The sequence below is a fragment of the Chrysoperla carnea genome, chromosome 1 (genome assembly GCF_905475395.1).
Source record: "Chrysoperla carnea chromosome 1, inChrCarn1.1, whole genome shotgun sequence".
NCBI classification, from domain to species: Eukaryota; Metazoa; Arthropoda; class Insecta; order Neuroptera; family Chrysopidae; genus Chrysoperla; species Chrysoperla carnea.
In genome coordinates this window covers 118,979,179-119,000,181 of record NC_058337.1, presented here as the reverse complement: position 1 = coordinate 119,000,181, position 21,003 = coordinate 118,979,179, and the positions used below count along the sequence as shown (strand labels likewise).

At 28.3% G+C, this 21,003-nt stretch overlaps 1 non-coding gene across 1 annotated transcript; it reads left to right on the top strand.

The window, feature by feature from the left end:
- Window positions 1–19,614: 19,614 nt before the first annotated feature.
- Trnag-ucc lies at window positions 19,615–19,686 on the top strand. The gene has a single exon. It is a non-coding gene; the product is annotated as a tRNA-Gly (tRNA).
- The last annotated feature ends 1,317 nt before the right edge of the window (window positions 19,687–21,003 follow it).

Here is a 21,003-nt window from a genome sequence, read left to right as displayed (position 1 = left end):
CGTTCTACGTAATTTTCTATGACTTTTCTAATTTCGGAGGATTATTTCGGCTATAACATGGTAGATGTTAGTTTTTAGATGCTACAACGGTGCAGGTTTGTTGAAAAATACCACAAAAGAAATTCAATAGCTTTTTCTAATCCAATGTTTACAGTGTTCTCCAATTTTTTGCACAATTATGCGAATTATTTGCTCACTAGGACGATGAAATTGTCCATAATCTTCTCGTAAAAGTCTATACACAGTTCTTACAGATTGTTATTTATGTTGAAAAAGTGAGCAATTTGAGCGTTTTTGAGCGTTAGTTAAATGATTCATACGTCGATATTTATTATTGAACCTCTAATAAAATGAACTTCAGGAGTAAAGAACATAGCAAAAAGGTGCCCCAAATTTCGCAATTAAATGCAGTAAAAACAGTAAAATGATAACAAATTTATGATAATACGATGCGTCTTAATTTATGGAGATAATAAATTTTAATATGAGACTGTACATGATTAAGGATGTACGAGCGCCAGGGCAATTTTGGATAAAAGGCTTGATTTGTTTATATGAAGTTGGACTAAGTTTAAATCAATTCTGAAAATTTAAGAAGAGGGGGGGGGGAGGTTGCCCGATTATTTTAAATAAATAAATGACTTCAAAAATAGGCATATTTAACAATAGCCTTATATGGGAAAACGATAGATGGATGATATGATTTCATTGATTTCTTCAAAACTAGTCGGTTGAAATTAAAAAAAAAAATTTGGAAAACGGTTGACCCTGCAGGTCATCCCTGTAACTTCCCGCTAAGTATCGCGATAACTTTAGAATGAATAAACCGATTTTCACGCGGTTGGTGACATTCGACGCAGTTTTTGAAGCTTCATGAAGAATCTTTAAGTTTCAATTGATAGAACAAAAAATTTTGAGGTTATTCCGAAAAAACGCTTTTTTGGGTTTTCTTTCGTCAACGATAACTCACGAACGAATCAACCGATTTTGACCGGACTGGTGGTGATCGACGTGGTTTGTTGATGTTGAGAGCTGATTTTTTGGAATTGATCGATACAGCCGTTTAAAAGTTATTAAAAAAAAACCACTTAAAAAAATTTTTTTTTGCAGTTTTTTTGAGATTTTTCGAAATCTATCGGTTCGAATTGGTCCAAATCAAAGTTATCGCGATAAGGCCTCAAAATCTAAGTTTGGTCAAGCCCTTTCGAAAGGCACCAACCACGATCAAATCGGACAAGCCGTTCAAAAGTTATGAGAAGTTTACATACACACACACACACACACACACACACACACACACACACACACTCATACATACATACAGCCATACAGACACCCTCGCGGAAGTAGTCAGGAGATCTGATGAAAACTCGATTTTGGCAAAACGGGGTGAAAACAATAACTTCCCTACTTTCTTAGCGGGAAGTTAAAAAAAACTATTTAAATTAAAGTTAAAAATAAATGATTGAAAAAAAACCCGTTGTGTCCAACTAATTAAGGACGTGTGAGCACGATAGTGGAGATAAAATTTAAAAAAAAAAATTTATTTTCAATTTTGATGGTGAATTATGTTTGAACTTATATCTGACAATATAAGACGAAAAGTATGACTAAAATTTTACGATATTTGGAGTAATTTTCTAAATATTGAAAATTGAAAATTTTGTTTAATTATTTAGCTTTCAATATTTCGAGAACCAAGGCAGATATCGAAAAATTTTATCTCATTTTTCATGAAGTTAAAACAAAATTCATCATCAAAGTAAAAAATAAGATACACATAATTTCAACCACAAGTCTAGTCTATCCTTGGCGCTCTAAATAAATGTGAAATAGATTTGAGCAAATCTAACATTAAAATAAATTCACTCTAGCCAATATTTTCTCGAGTTTTTTTTCTTCAAACACCATCATGTGTTCAAGTTAAGTGCTCTACACTTGACTTAGTGCTACAAGCTACACACATTTTATTAATTTAAGGTAGTACCTACACGAAAGTGATATTTCAAGAATTTTTCAAAACTCAGAATATAAAATATTTAATTCATAATACACATGCTGTTAAAATTAGAAGATGATTTATCATGCCATACATGAGATATTAGCAATTAAAAGTGACGCAATTTGTACGTGTACATGGGAGAAGCGTATAAAAATACACAAATTTACAAATATTATATTTATTTATCAATGAATGACGTTCACCATCTCTATGAAAAACTAATATAATGTAGAATACTATATTTAGAAAATATATAAAAAAAAAATAAAAATTATTTACCATATAGTTTCGATAAAAAACTTAAATAAATAACTCGTTTTAGCGATAATTTTTTGTGGAAAGGATATAAAGACTAATGGTAAAGGTATATATCATAGTGTGTGTGTGTATACGTATAGAAGATATAATTGTGAGTAACTACAGTCTTGTGAAAATAATATATGGTATAGTCATAGTAGTCATAGCACAGTTAATGCGCTGAATGATAGTATTAGTCCACAACTTTTTGACTGGACTGTCGCGGAGGAACTACCTTAATTAAGCTCATACATACACAATTAAAATGATTATTGAAGTGAACTAAACACTAAACTACTTAAACATTTATAAACTAATCGGTATTTTCCGTTTTAAACACTTTACTTTACATGAATATGTTGTTAAAGTAAATTAAGCATATTAATAATAATAATAATAATAATAATTTATAAAATAAATAAATAGATATATTTATAATAATAATAATAATAATAATTGTATAAACATGTAAACATAAAAACATTTAATAATTACTTTACATATTATTAAAGTATATGTATGATGAAGTCATGAATTATATGTATGTATGTATGTATGAAATGTTTATGAATAACAAGGTGACAATTGAATTGAAGTATTATTATTACATAAATGAATTATTTATTTTAATAAAAAACAAGTGAAAACAAACGATTGACTGAATTAATTGTTGAAATACCATGCATAGTCAATGTTGATTTCTTTATCACATTATACATACATACATGTGACACATACATAACTGATATTCAGGGCCGGATTTAAATTTCTGCCGCCCTGGGGCACTTTAGAAAATGCCGCCCTATGACTGAAATTTTATTTTAATAGTTTTGATATCTTATTTAAAAAAAATTAGAATAACTAATTAATTGCAGAAAATTTATTATGTATTACATATTATTTATTACTGTTCTTTTAAATTAAAATTAATTAGTATTATTTGATAATTCTCCAATTTTAGGAAAATTCATTGATCAATTAAAGTTTCTGTTATCAAAAAGACATACATAATTTGAAAATATTTTTAATTCTTCAAAAAAAGTATATTAATTTATCAATTCCAGAAAATAAAAATATCAAATTTTATTTTTGCAAACCTTTATGGAAATAAATTAATTAAACTATTTTAATAGTTTTCACTTAAATTTCCTATATTATAATATACAAAATTTTGATTTGATACATAATGCATAAATTATATTTCTTGAAAAATAAAATGTTTATTTAAAAGAATTAGTTAATTATATATTGTATAGAAAATATTTTCTCACATTCCAAATTTTGCCGCCCTAGAAAATTTGCCCTGGGCACTAGCCCCGACTGCCCCTAGTGTAAATCCACCACTGCTGATATTCAAGCATGGTACATACTATAAAATTTCTGCCTAATTGGCGCCCTCACGGGTAAACAGTGATGTTTACGAAAAAATGTTTCAAGCAAAAGTTGTTTATTTTTTTATAAGGAACATTTATTACATTTACACTTTTGTTCTATCTCTAACGGTTTACAAGATGGATCCTACGGACCCAAGACTCAATTTACCTATGATGCTCATTTACGAACTTGACCTCACTTTTTACGTCCTGAGCACGTTGTAAAAATTTCAGCTCGATATCTTTTTTCGTTTTTGAGTTATCATGTCCACAGACGGACGGACGGACGGACGGACGGACGGACAACCGGAAATGGACTAATTAGGTGATTCTATGAACACCTATAGCAAAATTTTGTGCGTAGCATCAATATTTTGAAGCGTTACAAACTTGGGACTAAACTTAGTATACCTTGCATATTACATATATGCATGGTATGAAAATTTTATTTAGAATAATGAACGGAAAACTAAACTAGATGCAAAGAGTGTTTAAGAATTATCACAAGTAAAACACAAATGATCAAATCACTTGAAAGTAGAAAATGTTCTTTAAAGTTTTTTGCTATTTAGTTAAGGTTTATCTTAAGGATGTGCAGATTGAATAAAATGCTTCATTTTTTTTTTATAGAAAGTTGGACTTAAGTCTAAATCAATTCCTGAAATTTTAGAAAGGGTTGACCGATTATTTAAATAAATAAATGAGTTTAAAAGTAGGCATATTTAAAATTGCGTTTATGATAAAACGGTAAATGGATGATATGTTTTCATAGATTTCTCAAAAACCAGACTAATTAAGGATGTATGAGCACGTTAGCGACATACAAGACGAAAAGTAAGAATAAAATTGTTCGAAATCTGGAGTAATTTTCAAAATATCGAAAAATTTAAAAATTTGTTATTTATTCAATATTTCGAAAACTAAGGCAGTTATTGAAAAATTGTATTCTTAATTTTCCTCTACAATTCTACATACATGAACTTATAACAAAATTCATCATCAAAGAAAATACGGTAATACAAATAATTTGTGCCCGTACTATTTTAAGTAAATATTCATCTTAAGATATGTAGATTCCAAAAATCATATTTAAAACTAATCGACCTTTTTTATATGAAAAAACAAAACTATGTTTGAAACTTTTTTTTTTTAATTGTACAAAATTATTGATTTTGAAGCTATAGCAAAGCTTTTCAGTTTACAATAACCGTTTTCAAATATAAGCTTAGTTTGTTTAAAAGATAATTTTTAGTGTTTATTTTTTCTTGATTCCTTTCGATTTATAAGAAGACTGGATTTCAAAGCCTTTAAAGTCATAATTGCGCTTACTCCCAGTAATATTGTAACGTACTACCCTTCCCCTATGTAGATTCGATGCAATAAAAAACCGCTGAGTGAATTCTTTAAAGACTTGGCTATAATTTCACAGAAAATCAACTTACCATCTTGATTTCTAAATATATTCACAACCAAAATTTAATAATTGAATCTTTCACTATTGTGTCAACCATCCACAATGACTGCCCGTCCAAAATCTTTCAAATAAATTGTTCACACTGAACTCTCCATATCGACTGACTTATTATTTTACAGTACTTATATCTACAATATACCATCTCAATTCTTAAAAGAGAAGAAGTAAAGAGTACGCCACAAGAAATTGTGAACGACGTACACTCGACAGTCGAAAATTTCGCACACAAGACAGCTAGTAAGTTAATGATGAATCTTCTTGGAACACTTCACATCATCCAACAAATATTTTATAAAATTGCGTGAGAAATTAATTCAAGATACAAAAATTCACACAAAATTAAAACTAATTCATCTTTGTTTAAGCCAAAATAAATAAAAAATTATGGAAAAATTACATTTTTCTTAAAAATATAATTTTTAATATGCACAGTTTGATATCTTACTAAAAAGAATATTTGAGCACACATAGTTTTGTTAATAAGTTTAATTATATTTATGCCTAATTTACTGTAGGAAAATAACATTATTAAAATTATGAAACTATGATAGAAAATTACAGTTTGTACCTCGAAAATTGATATAAAAAAACAGATCGACCCTAAGTACATATATTAGTGATTAAATGTGCGACTCTGTCACTTAGGTATCTTAAAGATTCCATTATATTTGTAGATTTGTTGTTAAAACATTAGTTGCTTTGTTCCTAAAAGAGAACAATATCTCCAAAGTCAAAATTTATAATTTCCCGAAAAAAAAAAAAAAAAAAATGGAACTTATTATCTTAAGAAAACTTTTACAATCATCCTTTTGTAGAATTTATCCTTAAATTTATTTTTCATTTATTTACCAGTTTAGGAAGAAACACTCAATTTCAATCGAATTGCTCAATTAATTTTCATTTTTATAAAAAATTATCAGAAACAAAATAAATTTTACTATAATAATAAATAACTTAAATTAAAAAAATTAAAGAAACCTCCTCGGTACAAAATCAGGTCTGATTGATTCGTTTGTGCCATCGTAGTCGATAAGCAGAGGAACCGATTTTGATTTTCTTTGAAAGGTAATTTGATTGAGTGTTCTAAGCGATGTTTTAAGAAAACTTGCTCAGCTGTATTTGAAAACCACCACCGTTTTCTAATTGTTTTTGAGTATGGAACCCTAAAATCGAACTTGAAACAGAGCTAAGAACAATTTCAATCAAATTACCTCTCGAATAAAAAAACATCCATTTACCAGTCTAGAATCACAGACACACAGATACACAGATACTTATAACACACCTCTATGTTACTCGGGGATTAAAAATAAACAAACAAATTGCTTTACCTTATCAGAAAGTTAAAGATCGGTCATCTTAAACTCATATCTTCCATAATTAATTTTCTGTTAGACAGAAATAATTTTTCAAAATTATCTGAAAAGAATTCGAACAAACATTATAATGGTCAAAATAATCTATTTTATTAAAAAATTCTTTATTCTGGTATTATTATTTCAAAATGTAATGTATAATTAGAAATTGTTATATTTGAAGTTCGGAATCAAGGAACTTAAACGCGCGGTATTTTTTTGTTTTTTTTTTTTTTGGTTGATAATTGGATTCTGCAGTAATTCTTCATCATTTGTGTGTTCTCATAATATGAAACCATCTACAGTCAAATAGCTACTGGTTTTTAAAAAGTTAATACATTAAAAGGTCAGTGAATTGTAATAATTATTTTGTTAGGTAATTTTTAATATAAATATGAGATGGACAACCTGTTACAAAATCAATTTCTTTTTATCTAAAAGTTTTTTAACGTTTTGGTTGAAAGAAATATATTTTCTATGCAAAAACACACAAGTTGGAAGCACGTTAAAACAAAAAAAAAAACCAGCAACAGACACCAACTAAAACTTTTTCAATCGATTCAGGTTGCCATGAATTTTGAGAAAATAATGAAATCTGTTTATTTATTTTTTTTTTTTGTCAAAATTTTATGTTATCATTTGGAAAAATTGAGTTGTGAAAATTATTAGAAGTTAAAAAAAAAAACAGAGATAATTTAAAGTACAATGCAATTTTTATGTTATGTCATAATAAATATCCTAATCAAACCAAACGTAATGTACTCACATATTGGGTTGACTACTGAATCAGAAGTATGTCTTTTTTAAACTAATTCAAGCAGTAAAATCTAAAAGTAGCTAAAAAAAATGAAATTCTTTATCAAAAAAAAGAAAAATCAAACAAGTATTTAACTTCTAAAATTAATATCTTAAATTTTCAGAAAAATATCTTGTAAATAAAAACGTAAGCGCTACATTTTTAATATATCAAGGTACGAAAGGAATATAGTTTCTACCAGATATCCCACGACATCTGTCGATCTTTTTATTTGATTGATTTATAAAACTATTGATTGTACAAGCCAAGTTTCAGCCTTTGATCACTAAATCACGTATTGGACATAGAATGCTCGAGACAATTATATATATGTGAAATGATATTTCTTTTAAAAATTGGTATTATTTCTTATTTATTTTCAATAAGTATATATTTGTTTAGGATAAAGGATATCGTTGTTATATTTCCGGTTAAAATCGATTAATTTCTAATCAATAAATTTAATTTTTTTGGGTTGATATATGGGAAAATTACATGTTTTGTTAATTCAATTTAAGAGTTCAAATCGGTTTTTTAATTTTTGTAGGATGTCTTAAATATTAATTTCATTTTTTTTATTATTATTGACTGGCTATGAATGGAAGTCGTTAATATTTCCCTTTTCCTCTGAAGGAAATATTGAAAATAATTTTGTTGTGATGAAAAAACATACAATGAACTTTGATTAAAGATACAAGTCATTAACACACAAAAAAAAAATCATTCTTAAGTTTCTTTTAGATATTTTTTGGCATTGATTTTTAATAACAAGCCATTAAAAAAAATTTGAAATTTAACAATTATTTTAATGACATCGCCATTTTTAACACGATTGATTGGTTTTGTAAACGGTGTAAAAAGTTGTCATAATGATGACACACATCAGCAAGTTCGAAAAAAATAATCAGAATGCAAAAAAATGAAAATTATTTGTATAACAAACTAGTTAGCAAATAACACGATTGGTTATGTTACTCGGGGATTTAAACGTGTTGTTGGTAGAAAAAACACAGAGTATTGAAGCTTTTACTAATAGTCGGGTATGAGTGACTTATAGATAAAATTATTTTCTACTTTTTATTACAATTGTTTATGGTTTGTTATCATTTTTTTTGTATTTTTCATTATGAAGTTTTTTAATACTTGAAAGAATCTACAAATGGCCACTGAATTAAAATTAATATTAAATGCAGCCAATTATATATTAGTATTAGATGTAGCTCATAGATGGTGCCACTGTCTCTGCATATATATAGATTGTATACATACATGAAATAAATAAAAAATACTGTTGTTTTTTATTATTTATTATTTATATTTCTAAAAATAATGATTGATAACACATCTAGACATAAATATGGAACTACAACATTTCATTTCATGTCAAAATCTTTTGTATTTTTTTTTTGTAAAGTTTACCACTAAAAAGTTACATTTTAAGCTAGCAGATGATAAAAGCTTGTCCCTTAAAAAGTATTTTTTATTAAAATTTTTTTTAAATTAGCAATTTCAATAGAAGAAGAAGAAGAAATGTCCAAAATTAAAGCGTCTTACAATCAACTTTTTTGTGACGCTACCAATACTTAAACCATTACCTACAACAAAAAACTGCGAATTGAAAAGCTTTCATACAAAGAATATAAATAAATCACTCCCCTAAAATATTAAACACTGCATATAAAATCAAATCAAAAAAATTTCATAAAATTTACATAATCAATCGATTATTAACCAAACAAATAAATTAATACAATAATAATAAAAATCATCAAAATAATAAATTATATTTTAGAATGACATATGATTTTCACAAATTCACTCTGTTCATTTTGTCTCGGTGTATTACACTGCGTATTGAGTAGAAAAGAATAGTGCTTATACAGTCTTATTGAACTATTTTTTTACACATACACTCAGTGTAAATAGTGTATACACTAGAGTACAAAAATAACATAGAGAAAAGATATTGGGGGAAGTTTTGAAGCCCTCTAACAATACAACTAATATCGGTACCTCGATGAAAGTGTAGAAAAGATGAAATTATTATTATTTGATTCGATAAAATTCTTAAAAGTTTATTGTCTGTAAAAAAAATATAAATTCATTTGATATATTTATGTAATTTTCATTGAATATCCAATGTCTTCTGTTCTATATCCATATCTTAGAAAATTTAATGTTCAAAGTATTTAATAATAGAAAAAATCAAGTTTGGGCTAAGAAAGCTTTAGCAGAAATTATAAAATGAATCTACAAATGTTTGTCCTACATTACATTTAAAAATTATAAAAAATTTCAATTTCGAATAAGTAAAAGGCCAGCGTACATTTTATGAAAAATTTTTAGCAAAAAAAGCCTTTGAATAGTCCAACACAAAGCAAGAACCCGATTGAGAAAACCACGTTTTTTATTTTAAGTTTTTTTGATTGACCAAGTTACGACCTTAAGATTGATAAATATTTGAAATATTTTCTTAGTGTTGTTCGACTGATTAAGGATTTCGCTCAATTCCAATAATTCCAAAAAATATAATTTGTTTTGCAATCAAAATTTTCTACGATTCTAATGTTGCTCTGGTTGACGAAAATCAAAATTATTGTTACAGTGTTTTTGTTGATTCAAATTTTTGATTTAAATAAATTACTTTTTGGAATGTTTTCTCAAATATATAATTGACTTAATTGGCATTAATTCCAAAAAATATTTTTAATGCTAAAAGTAAATAGAATTTTCCAGCAGTTTCATTACTTAAACATTTTTCTCGCCGTTAACGTCTTAGATCATTTTATACAGAAGCTTGAAGCCATTAAGGTAGTTCTTTCGTAAAATGGTTTTTCCTAGGAATTCATTAAAAATTGAAATAAATTAATATTAACAAAAGTATTTTATTCTGTATGTAATTGGGTATGGGTAAGGGTATGGAGGTTAGCGGGCCATGCTCGAGCATCGGGCCTCGAAGCAATGACCCTTGTACTCTATCCCCGCTACGCTTTTCAGTGGCTATTGTAACCAACTGATGTACTGAAACCCAGGATTTGCCTAGCGCTGAGTTTCCTAATTTCTTCTGGTTCGACTATGGCCGGACCAACCCATTTCCTTCGCTGCTGTATGAGCGCCAGGAAGTAACAGAGAAAGTGGATCGATGTTTCTTCTGAATTTTCTCCGCATCTGTCACACGCGGGAGATTGTCTTTTTCCAATCTGATGTTGGAACTTGTTCAGGTTATCATGCCCTATGAGTAACTCTACGATGACTCTAATATCAGCTCTGTTTAGTTTCAAGATCTCCTCGGCTCTGTTACCGAGCGAGTTTCCTTCACCCAATAGGCTTTTGGCGATTCGCCCTCCTTTGTAGCTGGTCCATGCCTTTAATTGTTGGTTTTTCAGATTATCTCCTAATCTGTTATGACCTTCTTGGTATGGCAACCTCGCGAGCCATAATTACATCAACAAATTGTTGTAATCTGTATGTAATTACAACAACAAAATTTTTTTCACCGTCTGTGGAATAAGATATTAACACTAAAAAATTTGCAAGATTAACATCCTGGAGGTATTATGAGATTTGAAAAAAAAGATATTTTTCTATTATTATGCCTTGAAAACGGTTCTTATATTGTTTTGAAAAAGAACGTATTGAAACACTAATTTATGACGAATTTTCTGGTTTCAAGAAAACGGCTCCGTCTTGTTCAAATGATAAGCATAAAAAACAACTTACAAATTTGCAGTTTGTGTGTGCGTGCTTTGTGTTGAATATATGTACACATACAATGTCCTAGTATTGTACACTGTTGTCTTAAATAGTGCACGAATATAAGAGCTTTTGATGAATTTGACTATAACAATTGCACAACCTTAACATAAACATTCGTATCAAGAATAAGATACATACGATTAATTTTTCAACGAGTTTCTACGTATTTATATGATTATATAATAAATAAGTAATATTAATTTGCGCATGAATAAACGTAATTCTAATGTATCTAATACGACTAGCTAAGGCTACCGACCATTACGGTAAGTATATAGAAGGAAAACACGGCATGTAATAAAAATTGCATTCTTTCAAGTGCATTTAATTATTTTAATAAAAAAATTTATTACCATGCATAGATATTATTTGTAAAGGTACAAAGATTAAAGTTATATTGTTTGGTTATGGAAATTTCATTCTGTGTGTTGGTTCTTTTGCATTCTATAGGTAATCCAAATTGATTTTCCTAACTTTAATTAAAAGAAAAAAAGAAACAGAAAATCTAATATTCTTAAATTTTTAAATTTAAAATTTTTATTTTTAATTTTCGAATTGTTATAATCAATTTTAATAAAACTCAGTATATAAGGTAATTTTGACCCAAAAGGTACAAAAATCGGGTGCATTTGTTCACTTATCCAATAGTTTTTAAGAAACGGACTAAAATCGATCCAAATATTGCGTTATTTCAAAAACTATGCATCAAATCATTAAATTAACCTAATTTTTATACTTTTTGTGTAAAAATTACCCCATCCACCGAGTTTTATCAAATTCCAGAACAAAAATTTTTTTCCGATTTTCTCGATTTTTTCAAAGGGGTACGTACCCCTTAGAAAAATTGCAAAAAATCGAAAAATTTTTTTCATCTCCAATTTGGATAAAACTCTATAGGGTAATTTTGACCCAAAAAGTACAAAAATTGGGTTCATTTGTTGACTGGTCCAATAATTTTTGAGATATGGACTAAAATCGATCCAAATATTGCGATATCTAAGAAACTATGCATCAAATCATTAAATTAACCTGATTTTTTTACTTTTTGGATTAAAATTACCCCATTCACCGAGTTGCATCAAATTCCAAAACAAAAATTTTTTCCAATTTCCTCGATTTTTCAAAGGGGTACCTCTTAAAAAAATTGCAAAAAATCGAAAAATTTTTTAATCTCCAATTTCGATAAATCTCAGTATATAAGGTAATTTTAACACAAAAAGTACAAAAATCGTATGGAGCCAGATCAAAAAATTATTGGAATTAACTAAATCTAATCATTTGAGGATTGGTTATAGTAGTTGTATACACATGAGGCGGCTAGTCAAGCAAGCGATAGAACAGGGATTAGGTGTATGCTACCCAAACGGTTATGATTGCCGTGGTATTTAAATTAATTTACTAAGGTTGGAAATTGTTATACAGATTGTATATTGGATATAAATAACAGTTATGACAGTCAGTCAATTAAATGTGAGAACAGAGCTCGTCAGTCAGCCCTAATATATGTACAACAAATAAATATTATTCAATTATATTGTACATAAATTTAGAAGTTTTTCTGTTTTGATAGTTTTTCAAGTACTCTTCTTTAACTAGTTAACAAATAATAGTGCTATAATCTAAATATACAATGAATTAGACCTATCATAATATGAGAATTCTTTAAATTATATTTTCGTGATATTTAAAAAAAAAAATACAAATCACTTCTTTGAAATTGAACAAGAAGAAAGAGCTAGCTAGAAATGATTAGGTATATATATATAAATCCAATTAATTATAAAAAATAGTTAATTAAGTATTTTAAACAAAATAAATTAACTCCGATCAAATATAATAACATTTTAATATGAGTACATACACAAAGTTATCTATAGCTATAGATTAGCTGGTGTGGGTGCTATCATTCGAAAGGGAATTCAGAATGATATATTTGGATGGAATCAGTTCTGGATATTATAATGTATGTTATTAGACCATAATCTTGGAAGACATTTTTTATAGCAAAAAAAAAAAACCTTTTAAAAATCAGAAAAATTTTCTCGCGAGATAGAGCCAAAAGAGATTATAACAGTAAAGTTTAAAATTATGTTAATATAGGTATTTTTCTTCAATTACAATACTCTAGCTATAGTTATTTCTGTTCAACAATAAAATTGTTTAACTTTGCATTAAAATATCTCAACAATGTTATCCTTACTATTAATGTTATAAATGCGAAAATAACTCTATCTGCCTGACTACGCCTTACCTACCGAACCGATTGAAATAATATAGGTACAACGATAGTCTAGAGTCAGAAAAAGGACATAGGTTACCTTTCATTGCGAAATAGGGCTATAAGGGGTTGAAATAGGGATTGGAAGGAGAGTGCTTCAAAACTTAAAAGGTTCTTCATCGATTAAGCTAAAATTTTGACACGATATACATCCAGCTTCAAGGATTGTTTTTATCTATTTTTAATTTTCGAGGGGCGGAAACGTTTGGGGTGAAAGTGAGGATGAACAATAGAAAGGTCTCAAATAAACCCAAGAGGAGTATCGAATAGAAGAACATGACATTCACATTACAAAAGTGTAACTTGACGGCAGGGGATGTTGGGGAAGGGGTGAATATGGGAATAAACGATCGAATATACCCAAGTTTGATATCAAATAAAAGGAACCATTTTCTCTAGCGGTAAAAAGGTTAGGTGAGATTATATTGGCTGTCCACGAAGGACACACTTAGGCTAAAGAGCCCATTGTGATACATTTTTGCGACGGCGGGAATCGAACCAGCTACCCTAAGCATACCGCGGACGGAATTGGTTACGCGAGCTAGTTTTAAAACAACAGTGTCCATAGCATCTAGCCTAATTCGTTCAACGCGAATCAAATAACCAATTCTCTTCATCATTCTGTGATAATACATTTTTATAAAAACTTCCAAAGTGTGTGTGGTCTTTGAATGAAAGAATGATCTACTCTCTTCGTTGTTTTTTTTTTGTGAATCCAAAAGGCGTGCATAATCGAATTGTTGAGAACACCTTTGGTGTTTTATATAAGGTATACATACAACATACATATCTCTCTGTATAATGTTTGTGTATAAAATATATGAAGTGGCCTCTTTAAAGCCCACAGGGGCGTTAGCACTACAATGACCAGCTGCTATATATATGTACATATATGCATATGTATATAGGTACGAGAGAGTCTTGTACCTTGAATCGCAATAGGATATCGTACTAAATTTTTTTTATCAGTCCAAATGAAGAATTCTCCCTTCACGAAATTAAATGTTAATTTGTATTTTAACAAGTGAAAACAAACATTTGAATGAGTTATGATCATCATTTTGAACCAAAAAATTAAAGATTCATGTTAAAAATAATAAATTTAAAACAATTCATGACCATCTTTTCTGATATACTCAACGAATTATGACTATTTTACACTAAAAAAATCGAAAACTGTGCATATATTTTAGCTGTGTAAAACAATTCCTTTGAGTGTAATGGAAGAGGGATAAAAGAGAACAAGGTGGAGTGGTGGAGTGCCAGATGCCTCATAGATAGGTACAATACTTTATCCTATATATTAAGGGCCTACACTTTATATATTTCCACCACAAAAAAAAATATATATACAGAACACCTTGGTTATTTTGGTGTAAAAAAAATGATTCAACTAGTATTTAAAGCCAAGAAGGTTTAACTATTGACACTATTTTTTTTTTTAAAGATTGTCTGGTAAATGTAAATTATGATCTTGTTCGGATAATTAAGATGATTTTTTTGGTTTAGACATGTCTAAAAATATATTAGGTTATTTATCATTTTTAAACAATATTATTTAGTTATCATTCTTACCTCTGTGTACAAATTATAGCGTAATTATCTCATGAAGTTCTATGAAAGGACTAAATACCAATCTATATTACACAAATCGAAATCATTTTAATAAAATTATGTTTCAGTTAGGTTAGGTTAGGTTAGGTTGCTTTATTAGCTCAGTTGGTTAAGGCGTAACCAATTCCGTCCGCGGTATGCTTAGGGTAGGCGGTTCGATTCCCGTCGTCGCAACAAAATTAGGTTAATTAATAGTTTTGATGGTATGCAGGAGGTACCTCCTGCATACATATACGAGGCTGAGTGTACACTCAGCCTCTGAAATTGAGGAGCTGATAAATGAAATTATCAGCAGAAAGGTGGTAAAACACATATGTGGTATCTCAATGGGCTGTATAGCCTAAGTGTGTCCTTCGTGGACAGCCAATATAACCTAGCCTAGCCTAACCATGTTTCAGTTAAGATCGATTATTTTGTGGTATCAGAGCTCCTAAATGGATAAACCTATTTTTAATTTTTTGGCAAAGCAATTTGACAGAGGGTGTTCTTAACTATGTTTCAAGAAAATCTACTCTGCCGTTTGAAGATCATCGCACGTTTCTAGCTGTTCCAGGTACCAAACCCTAAACTCCTACTTGAAACATAGCTAAGAATACTTTCGATCAAATTGTCTCAAAAGAAAAATCAAAATCGGTTCATCCAATTAGGAGCTACAATACCATCAAGTCAGGACTGTTCGTTTATAGCATCGTAGCTTTTATTTTTTGTTTTTGTTTGGAAAGTAAGTTGATCGAGAGAGCTTTAAGCTATTGTTTCAAGAATACCTACTCAGCTATTTGAAAATCATCGCCTCTTTTCCAGTTGTTCGTGTACGGAATCCTAAAATCGCACTTCTAGCATAGCTAAGTACACTCTTCATCGAATTACCTTTTAAAAAAACATGTAACGATGTCACAGACAGAACCACAGGCACGTTAAACTTATAACACACCTCTTTTCAGTCGGAGGGCAAAAAAACCACAATTGTAAGCCACTGTGATCTGCTGAGAAAAAGTAAATTTAAAACCGGTTTGAAAATTCAGACAAGGTAGCAATATCTATTGGGCTTAAAATTTGCCCAGTTTTTGGAGTCCTTTCCTATTGTCGTAATCTAGAAAAACCTTAAAAAAAGTAAAAAAATACTTGATTATTTTTCAGTTTTTTTAAAATTTGTAAATGGATTTAAGAAATTGTTCTTGTACTTTTAGATATTTAGGCTATATTCATATACGGAGGTGTTAAGGATGTACTCATTCGTATACAATTTGGATGTATTTATTGTCCTTATGGCATAAAATGTGTGGATAAATTTAGGAAATATGTTCTTTTTAAATTACAAAAATTTCTATCTTATGGATTCACTACATCTTCATTATACTTTAACATTAATAAAGCGTGGAGATTGTGATTACAACGTATTCGTTGTGTGTGTAGTCATGGTAGGGACAATAAAATCGATGCCAGCGCTTCCAGTGAAAAATTTTGGCGATGAAGGAGACTGTTATGACTAATTTGCATTTCTTTACATGTTAATCTTATAGAAAATGTCAAATTAAAATTATTGAAAAACACTAATTAATAAAACTAAATGCATAAAAAATTGTGAAAATAAAAAATCAAAATGTACAAATATTATTTTTCAAATGTAAATTATCATAATTATTTATTTAAATTTGTGAGACAATAATATGAAATTTTCAATGTAAGTCATAAATGCAATCCATACAATTATATATGCATCCATACAATTCTATAATTAAAATAGTGTGTCGTTACCATGGAAACACCTCCTATAAAACTCACGCACGGTGCGAATAATAAATTCGATAAGACACTGTCGACTGCATTAAGCAATTTTTTGGTAAATCACCCTAAGTGCTTTTAAATTTGGAATTTTATTATACAACTTGCCATATGTTTTCTTAATCACTAATTTATTGAGTATTAAATGTTTTACCTAAAATATTAAACAAAAAAAAAAACATTTTTACGGCTATTCAAACTAACTTGTTTTTCGTTCTACAACAAAATAAACCGACCTTAAACAATACGATAGAAAATAAAGTAGAGCTTAAGCCAAAAATTTCCAAATATATACAGTTATGAAATCAACAATATATTCCTAAATATTTGTAGTTTTTTTAATTAAGAATTCTAAAATTTAATTTAGAATGTCTGTTTACACGTCAATGTACTCTATAAAACTCTAATCAGAATGTTTATTTCCACGTCAACATGCACTAGGAAATTTAATTTTCTGGAAAATAAAAGCTTTCTTATAAACATTTAAACTTTTGTTCTATCTCTAACGGTTTACAAGATTTGACCTTTGCGCATTAACGAACTCAACATCACTTTTTACGTCCTGAGCACGCTATCAAAATTTTAGCTCGATATCTTTTGTCGATTTTGAGCTATCGAGATCACAGACGAATAGACGCACTATCGAAAATGCACTAATGAAGTTATTTTATGAACAGCTATAGCAAAATTTCTAAGTGTTACAAACTTGGGACAAAACTTAGTATTCCTTGATATATATTTCATATATAAAGGGTATAAAAAGTATTTGTTTCCCGTAAAAAGCAGTAATAGGTTAAAGATTCGAAAAAAATTGAAAATACTATAGCTTTCCGATGAATTGTGAATGATATAGTTCCGATCTGAATTTTCGGAAAGAGAGTTTTTCCTGACAAAGTGAAGCGATGGCCAAAGTTATTTTAAGATTTTTTTCAAACTTTCATAAAAGTTAACCCAAGAATAATTGCTATATCCTACACAGTTGACAGATATCGTAAATTCGTTGTCAAAGCTCAGCGTTTCCTAATTGACAGTATTATTACACTATAAAATTTATACTAAAACCTGTCACCATTATAGACTAGAATCTGGTTTTTTTCTTTTAAAGGCAACTGAACAAGCAACCAAAATTTTTAACGTGTAAAAAATCTTTGAAATGATTTGCACAAGATCGTTGAAATCGGTATATTAATTTGTTAGTTTTAAATTTAGTAAAATGCGTCATCAGAATTACATAATCTAATATTTTTTTTTTTGGTGTTAGTTAAATTATTGTAACGAAACCAAATTATACTTATGGGCACAATTTTTATATTACCTACATAGAACGATAATTGCCCTATAGGATCAACAAAAATATATCTTGAAATATCTCCATGAAATATAATTTTTTTGTATCTTTATTTATCATATTCACTTTATAAAAGATAAACAATGTACGCAATAACATTGTATGACTTAAATATGAAAATATTTAATTTAAAATTGTTGTTATAAAGTTTAAAGAAATCAAAAAATTGTTATAAGTTAGCTAAGCGTTGAGTTTTTATTTTTATTTTTTTTGTTGATTCGTTACGATGTCGCCTTAAATGATTGTTGTTAGCGCGAGTGAACAAATAAAATAATATAATAATAACTCTTGATATTTTCATCAAATATTATGGTTTTTGAATATAATAAATATATGAAGTAATTTTACCGAGTGGACATTTCTTATTTTTTTGACACAAAGCTAGGTTAATTATGGTTTTGGGCAGTGGCGTAACCTTTGAAAATACACTACTGGAATCGGAAACAGAGTGAAAACCACGTCTCGAAGTAGGTTGACAAGGATAATAATTGCGAAAGCATGATTACTAATGCGCACGTCTTAATATACAACATCCTACCACGTATTTACAACATAATAATTGCCATTTAATAAATATTATTTAATAATTAAACTTTACTAACCTATGATACAAATATTCCTAGCAAATCAAACAATATCAAACCATATTTTAGAACTTTTATACAGAATTAATTATTCAAACAGTAACTATTGAAGCATCTAACTTCCGTCAATACGATTATGCGCATTGAATACCGTGCTTTCGTATTGTGTTTCTCTGTCAGCTGTTTGAATATTGTATTTTTGTCTTTGTTAATCTACTCTGTGAAGTCAAAATTAATATTTGGTATATGTTTCTGTGTCAAAGAGATTAATCGAAGTAAGCCTATCATCAAAACTTCACGCTTATATGAACAATATATGAACAATATGTACAATATTTTGAACAAATCATTTTCAGCGATGGTGGCGCAGTGGGTGAGTTCTCTGTCTAAGACCCAGTTGCCCCGCGTTCTAACCCGATCATCGCTTTTATTTATTTTTTTTTTAATTTCTAATTTCTCAACGTAAAATTAAATACTAAATAGTAAATTTTTCATGTATTTCGTTTAATCTCATTTTTACGTGAAAAATAGTTATAGGCAAAATAATTTTAAAAAAAACACATTTTTAACAACTATTGTTTGAAATCCACTTTTTTTTTTAAAGAAGTTTGTATCCAAATTTTAAACATAAAAACAGTTACATAGTTCCAAAATAATAGCTTGAAGAGAATTTAACATTTTTTAACCCTCAGAATATTATTTTAAACCAACAAAATTTGGTGAGTTTCATGTAAAAGTTGTTTTAATATATTTTTTTCTCAACATTTCGCCAGAATTATTTTTTTATCAGTACTAACCGAGAAAATAAATCTCAAGCAAGAATAAATTTTTAATCACTATTACCTTGAAAAAAAAAACCTTCACTATTTTTCAAAATTGTTAATCAAACCTTGACTTCTGAATATATTTAATCACATGTGAACAAATTCGAAAATTTTAGACTTAACATCAACCTGCGATGGTGGTGTAATGGTCAGTATAGTTGCCTTCCAAGCAGTTGATCCGGGTTCGATTCCCGGCCATCGCAGTAATATTTTTTTTCTTCAAATTCTTATTATTATATTATTAATATATCAGAAAACGAACAATTTAAATTGGGTTACGAAATACGAAGAATACTACTGTTTTTTGTACACAAATTGACTGATGAAGTTGTAAATAACAACGAAACGTTGCAACATTTGACAATTTTCACATTGGTTTTTATTCACTGTCCAAGTTCCTGATAAATCCCCATCACAATTATTTAATATCATGGATAAAAGTATATTTTTCCAAGTTTATATTAAAGTTTCAGGCCATTCTGTATAGTTAAATAAAATCAGTCATTTACACATTATATATATATGTGTATATAATATAATAATTTTAATATTACAATATTTATATTCTTCAAAAATAAAAAAATAAAAACTTAATATTACAAGTTAACTTTTTAAAAACATTAATAATATAACATAATATTATTTATTGTAAAGTAAAAATAACACATTATAATGATGATATTAACAACATAATCAGTTTTAACAATAATAATAATAATAATAACATTAACAATAACAAATTATTTTCTATGAAGAACTCGATATATGATGTGAATGTGTTGTTGGATTTTGTATTATTTTATTTATTTTTTTATAATTTTTTTGAATTATCTCTAAATGATATTGTAACTTTGTAATATGATTATAGTCAATTTATTAGTAAATATATTTACTAGTACAATCGTTTAAGATTTTCATCTCTTATTTTTTTGCAAACAAGGTAAACTTCCGGTAACATAAACGGTTTGATGAGTAGAATCCAACTTATATCTCCAACTTGAGCTCAACATAAAAATTGTATACCTTCTTTATCCACAAAAACATTGATTACGAAACTATTTAAAATTAGCTTGGTACCCATTCGTTTCGCTGGGTTTCAAGGTAAGGACTGGTATAGACCACCGCATTATAGCCTTCACTTCTAAAGTAAAATATATGTACAGTTTTCAATTTTTTTAAACGTAAAATAGTCAACATTCATTGAGTATATCAGAAAAGATGTACAAGAATTGTATTTCGTTTACTATTTTTGCAAAAATCCTTAATTTATGGCTCAAAATGATGCTCTAGATGGCGAAGAAAAATGTCAGATTAAAATTAATTTTTTTTATTATTTTTAAAAAATATATACCTTTATAAATTATGATTGTAGTATATCTAAATGTACGTATTATTGATAATTTATTATTTTATTTATAGATTTGTGTGAAATTTGAAATTCAGGAGCGTATCTTACATAATCCATCTATATCCATGACTAATTTTAGCCATAAATGTTCTAAATTGTAGGAATCAACAAC